Source organism: Salvelinus sp. IW2-2015, linkage group LG28 (genome assembly GCF_002910315.2).
Source record: "Salvelinus sp. IW2-2015 linkage group LG28, ASM291031v2, whole genome shotgun sequence".
In the NCBI taxonomy this organism is placed as follows: domain Eukaryota; kingdom Metazoa; phylum Chordata; class Actinopteri; order Salmoniformes; family Salmonidae; genus Salvelinus; species Salvelinus sp. IW2-2015.
Window position 1 is genome coordinate 26972152 of NC_036868.1, and position 6819 is coordinate 26978970.

The 6819-nt window shown below is 46.9% G+C and overlaps 1 pseudogene; it reads left to right on the forward strand.

Moving 5' to 3' along the window:
- The first annotated feature begins 713 nt into the window (after positions 1 to 713).
- On the forward strand, positions 714 to 6653 carry LOC111954580 (bone morphogenetic protein 2-like; annotated as a pseudogene).
- Positions 6654 to 6819: the final 166 nt, after the last annotated feature.

Below are 6819 nucleotides of genomic sequence, written 5' to 3' on the forward strand. Positions count from 1 at the left end.
GAACGAGGGTTTGATGTATTTGTTGCGCAGTTTGGAGTACGCCTGGCAGTATACGCAACGTCAGATCTCACACTGCAAACTTCTCTTGAAGTAAACGCTACATGTCAGTCAAAGCCCCTCACCCAAAATGACTCTCGTAGCGCTGTCGGACTGCTGCAACGACCGTCTCTATTAAACCCGTTTTGATAATTAAATTCTTTCATACTTTGTTGTGTTCTTGCTATATGTATTTCTTTTATCACCTCCACCAAACACGTCCTCTTGTTCGTTTCTGTAATTGCAGACTTTTTGTCTTGTCATCTTCTCTCGTTCTTCTTCCATTTCTTTGATTTCTCCTTTCCCGGTACCATCCCTTTTTTGCTAGACAAATCTCTTCATACCTTCTTCACTTTGATATTCTTGTGGTTTAGTTTTGGCCCCTATTAATGTTAAAAGATTCATCTCCCATGCACTAGCATGTCCGCAGGGATGTTATTCCCAAAACCATTCTGTGCTTTACTTCAAATGACGTGTCATACTTTTAACCTGAATTTCCTTTAATAAGAATTCTATTGTTATGGAAGAAAGACCACAAGCTTATCGCAGTCTGATCTGGGATATTTTACATGAATCCGCGATTCTCGCTGTCATAGCTGCCTGTTTCGTGTGCTGTGTGTCGTCGCGGCGCCTGTGTATTGACTAGAGCTGCGCTCCTCTCCTCACAGGGACTGACCATGGTCGCCGTGTTTCGTTCTCTCATCTTACTGCTGCTGGCTCAGGGTGCTAGGAGCCGCTGCGGACTTATCCCCGAGGTCGCTCCGGAGGAAGTACAGCGAGTGCCGGGAAGCAGAGCCCGAGCAGTCTGAAACCTTTCTTAACGAGTGGGCTGCCGCTCTCATATGTTCGCGACTTTAAACGGAGGCCGAACCCGAGCAGGCAGGCTGGGTGCCCATACATGGTGACCTGTACCGTATGCACTCGGTGAACGGAGACACAGCACTAAACGCCCCGGAGCATGGTAACACGCCAGAGAGACCGCCAGCTAAGGCCAAACACGATTAGAAGCTTTCACACGAAGGTACTATTAGTGGCATATTACACCTGGCGACGTAGAGCACCTGCTGCTCCCTCAGACATGTCGACCTGTATTTAAACATGACTCAGGTTATGAGGAGGATTTTCAGAGGCAATTAACGTTTTATGACAGCCCACTTCATATACCTAACAGAGTGACACGCGGTCAGGGACACATCCCCGTATAAGTAGATCATGATTAAAAATAACACGTGTAATTTGAACAATTGAACCAGATTAAGTCTATTGTCAGGTTCGACAGAGGAATTGGCTGATTTGTGTACGTCGAAGTGCAAAATCATCCCTCAAATATGGAGTTATGCAACCGCGTGACCCGGAACATCCATTGACTGTCTATTAACAGCATCAACAAACATCAAGGTTGGCTATCACAATGGGTCATTTGTTTCTTAAATTTATTGAGGGTGCATAGGCGCCCTGAAAACAGTTTTCCAGACACGCAACGCCGCAGCAGAGGATAAATAAGGGCGGTGTGCGTGTGCGTGTGCGCAGTGATAGTCAATCGCCCTGCTGCTACTTCTAATACACACATGACATTACACTACACTGTCTACACACGCATTATGATAGAGCCACTGCGCAGACTGAGCTCCGTTCTCCCCCAAATTTTTAGGGAAACGGGGGGGGGGACTGAAAATCAGTCACTTAGTCATTCTGCGTTTGGGGGCACGTTTTCTTTTCCAATCGCTCTTCGTGCTTAATTATGCACGTCTCTAATAGATAGAACCCCCAAATTACATGACTTTATTAATAGCTACATATGCGTCGCTACTGCGAGATTTCACATGAAACCATTACATTTATATAGCTCAGAAACGCTGCCATCTAGATGATTGTTTCATTAAGGCCAGTGGTCTAAATGCAAAAATTAGTAACAGTGGGTAGAGATGTTGCATGTTTCAGAGATGTCTAACCTCTAGTCTGGGCATTCTCATTACAGTGCTGCAACAAAAACAGACCAAAACAAGAAAGAAACATGTCAACCTTACCTCTCATTGCTTGAAAACCGTCGCCCCTCATGCATCTGCACTGTCTATTTTGGGGCTGCCGAGTGCGTAGCTGTCTAGAAGGCACTGCATCCAGCTGCTAGAGGCGTCACTACAGACCCTGGTTCGATCCTGGGCTGTATTCCAACCGTCCGTGATTGGAGTCCATGGGCGGCAACACACATTGCCCAGCGTCGTCCGGGTTGGCCGGGTAGGCCGTCATTGTAAATAAGATTTGTTATTGCCTAGTTAAATCAAGGTTAAATTTACATTTACATTTAAGTCAGTTAGCAACGCTCTTACTCCAGAGCGACTACAAATTGGTGCATCACCTTTATATATCCAGTGGAACAACCACTTTACAATAGTTGCATCTAACTCTTTTAAGGGGGGGGGGGGGTTAGAAGATTACTTGATCCTATCCTAGGTTGATTCCTTAAAGAGGTGGGGTTCAGTGTCTCCGAAGTGTTGATTATCCGCTGACCTGGGAGTTTTGTTCCACCATTGGGTGCCGAGCAGCAGAACAGTTTTGACTGGCTGAGCGGGAACTTACTTCCCAGAGTAGGAGGCGAGCAGGCCAGAGGTGATGAACGCAGTGCCCTTGTTTGGTGTAGGCGAGCAGCAGAGGTGGATGAACCAGTGCCCTTGTTTGGTGTAGCGCCTTGATCAGAGCCTGAAGTACGGAGGTAGCCGTTCCCCCTCACAGCTCCGTAGGCAAGCACCATGGTCTTGTAGCGGATGCTACAAATGAATTAAAATGCTACAAATGAATGAAATGATATTTAAAATAAAAAAATCAGTCTGAATTTAAAATAAAAAAAATCGTCTGAGAATGGGATATGGCCTATAATTTAGTTCGCGCTCGCTCTGGTAGTTGTACAGTACATGCCCAATGCATTCGTGGATGGCCTTTTACACAGACTCCTGAGTGTTGACTGCATGGGAAGTTGTCCACAAAGTGAATGACTCGTTGAGTGGTTGATCAGGATGGTGGTTGATAGGTGTTCTCCCCTTCCTGAGCGCCTGGCAGGATGACCACCCAGGGACACACCGACAAACTACAAACACCATTGACACACTACAAACGCACTAGGACACACTACAAACACCACTGGACACACCCCCCCCCCCCCCCCCCCCCCTCCCACACACAGCGACGACACACCACACACGCACGGACACCCCAGAAACACCACTGACACCCTAGATAAACACCACGACACCCTACAAAACACCACTGACACAATACAGACATCACAGACACACTTACAAACACCACACACACTAAAACACCACACTGCTGGCTGCCATGGTGACTGGACTGAGACTCCACTACTGTAATCTGCCGGCTCGACTCCGGCACTCCGCACCTTGAATACTTTCACCATTAGTTGTTCACCCCCTTGCCTCACTCCTGCTTTTTATCCTTGCTCCAGCGTAGCATTCGGTTCCGGGATATTTCCAATTGTTCCCATGGTAGAATGGAAGAGTGGAGGCTCTATAACATGTAATAGACGTGTAGCTACACAGCTAAAACATAACGTCAATCCTGAAGCCCTATCATGCATCACATCTCTTCCTGATAATTTCATTTCAGAGGGATTATTCATTTTTGTGATTATCGGTTTTCAAAAAATAACTATTTTCTTTGCAAAATAATATTTCCAGGCCTAACACAGGCACCGCTTGCCAGAGACAGCAGAGATTGAAGGCCTAACATTAGCCGTTATCTTTGTTTTTGGCTCACAGGATAAAAACAAATTAGGAATGTTGATACACTCAATCTGTGGTTCACAACTCGTAGACAAGCCACTGACATGTTGTTCACACGCAGCGTAGCACCTCCTTCACTTCACGCAAGGGATCTGGGAGAGAGAGAAAGATAGAAATAGAGAGAGAGAGAGGAGGGACAGAATAAAAAGAGAAGACTTTGCGGTGTTAACGAGAAGAGGGTTTGGTGAAGGAGAGGATAGAAGGGAGAGGAATTTGGCGGAAAAGAGCGGAACGAGCATTTGGAGTGTAGGCCAAAAGATAGAAAGAGACAGGATTTGAAAGAGAAGTAGACAGAAGGTTTCCCACATCAATAAGAGTGAAGGCCTAATTGAGTCCTTTGTGCTCCTGAGCGGAGATTCTAGATGAGAGGTGGAATTTCCTAAAAGCCTCCTTTGAAAAAGCCTGAGTCCAAATTTGGTGTTTATTTTACCACTCCAAACAGAAACAATCTTGTCTTTGTAACCATCTGTAAAACACATAAGTAAATGTCAAAGTGGACTACAATCAAAAAAAAATAGAAGTGTGACATTGGCTGTATCTGACATCACTAATGTAATAATGAATATCAATCAAGCCAAATATGCACAGAGTAATAACAAGTTTAGCTATAGATTGGACAAAAAAGGTGTGAAAAAAAATGATGGGTGGTTTGAAATTCACTCTGGCATCTACTCCGATTTCAGCGCACCTCTCGCTGAGTGGCCAGAGCGCAGAATAACTGACGAATTTACGAACGCTTAACACCCGTTGAATATGGCCGCTGTCATGTAAACGTCGGGGAAAAACTAATTGAATTTTCCCAGCAGCACATTTACATTCACCACACCGCTCGCGATTAACATGAAAGAACAGCCGTAACCAGCGCTCTAGCGAGTAACAATGCTCTCTGAGAGTTGTACGATTTTGCGACTCATTATGTTGTCTGAAGTAGCTAGCAAGCTAGCCAACGTTAGCCAGTTAGCTTGGTGCGGGACTGCCGTTGAAGTCAGAACGCTCGGATCACCCTTACTCCTCGCCAGAGCGTCAGTGGCGCTCGTGAACGCCCGAAACGAGTATAAAACGACATCTGAATTGAGCAGAATGGATCAATTTACGGACTAACCATTATCCTATTCTTCATCCTTATCATTTGATCCGAACCCGCGAAAGCTACGCACCTTCTGCACAGTCATCCCTCGCACTCCATGCGTGCTCTTGACCAATTTATGATAACGCGACGCGCTTCTTTATAGAGTATCCTACATTAGAAAACAATGTGACACCCAAACCTCTCATATGACCTTTCTATATTGATTCGAGAAATACCATACATACCTTAATGAATGATTCCTCATGAAAGACGACAATAGCTTTTTATCCAACATAACCATAATAAACCAGTAAACTCGCTTATGTGAACACATCGCTAAAGTAGGACAGATACAATTCGTCCCTATTCTGCCTATTAATGCCTTGCCGAAATGCAATAACAGTGGTTAGCAGAGACACTATCACTGTTCCCGCTAGATCTTATCAATATAGAACTGACCACTGACTTCAGATGTTCATGCATTACTCTGGTAAATAGTCATAACCTGCAGACAAATGCAGGCTGATGCTCTATAATGTAACCTGTTTCCCGTTGTACATGATATCCATCTCTTGGAGTTAGGTGTTGTGGTGTAGACGCCGTTGTGTTGATGACGACACATGATCTACACCCACACACAGTCCAGTCGTTTTCTTGTGCCCGTTGTGATGTGTGTTTTAGTGAGCTATTGGAGAAAAAAAGCCGTTTTAAGACAGTAAATCCTGGTTGATCATGGAGTGACTCTACAACCTTTATAGTTAAAACAAAATTCCTGAGCTTAGCCATGAATTTCTATCGTCAATATCATCCACTGACCCTTACTCTCTCCTCTCCGTCTCAATTGTAGAATCCGATGGAGGCTCTGGCAAGTCTGAAGGGCAGGACCACCCAGCAGTTCTTCTTCAATCTCACTCCATCCCGTGCGGAGAAGAGTCTCACCTCGCAGAGCTCCGGGTCTACAGAGACCAGGTCCTGGGCCACAGCAGCTCCACCAGTAACACCAGTCACAACAGCAGAACCCCAGTACCAATACCAGTACCAGTGTTGGGCATCCATCGCATCAACGTGTACGAGTGTCTTGGAAAGCCCCTGCATCTCCCCGTGGGAACCCTGACGCGCTCCTGGACACTCGGCTGGTGCAGGATTCTCTGCAGCCGCTGGAAAGCTTCGACGTCAGCCCCGCCGTGTCCCAGTGGTCCTCCGGGGAGCCAACAACACGGATTCATGTGGAGTGTGTCCACCCAGACACCCAGGGGGCGAGAGCCCAGAGACAGAGCAGTCACGTCAGGGTGAGCCGCTCCCTCCACGAGACCAGGATCTCATGGCCCCGCTCGACCCCTGCTGGTGACCTACCATGACGGGCGGGGAACGCCGTGCTGCACGGACCAAGAGACAGGCAGCAGGCACAGGAAACAGAGGAGAAGCATCAACACAAGGCCAACTGCCACAGACACGAACTCGATGTGGACTTCAGCGAAGTGGGCTGGAACGCAGTGGTATAGTGGCCCCCCTGGCTACCATGCCTTCTACTGCCACGGGGTATGTCCCTTCCCATTGGCCGACCACCTCAACTCTACCAACCATGCCATCGTTCAGACTCTGGTCAAACTCTGTGAACTCCAACATCCCCCGGGCGTGCTGCGTGCCCACAGAGCTCAGCCCCATAATCTCCTGCTCTATCTGGATGAGTATGAGAAGGTCATCCTCAAAAACTACCAGAATTGGTGGTGGAGGGATGTGGCTGCCGTTGAGACATACAAGAGAGAGAGAGAGAGAAGAGAGAGAGAGAAGAGAGAGAGAGAGAAGAGAGAGAGAGATAGAGAGAGAGAGAGAGAGAGAGAGAGAGAGAAGAGAGAGAGAGAGAGATGGAGAGAGAGAGAGAAGAGAGAGAGAGAGAGAAGAGAGAGAGGAGGGAGA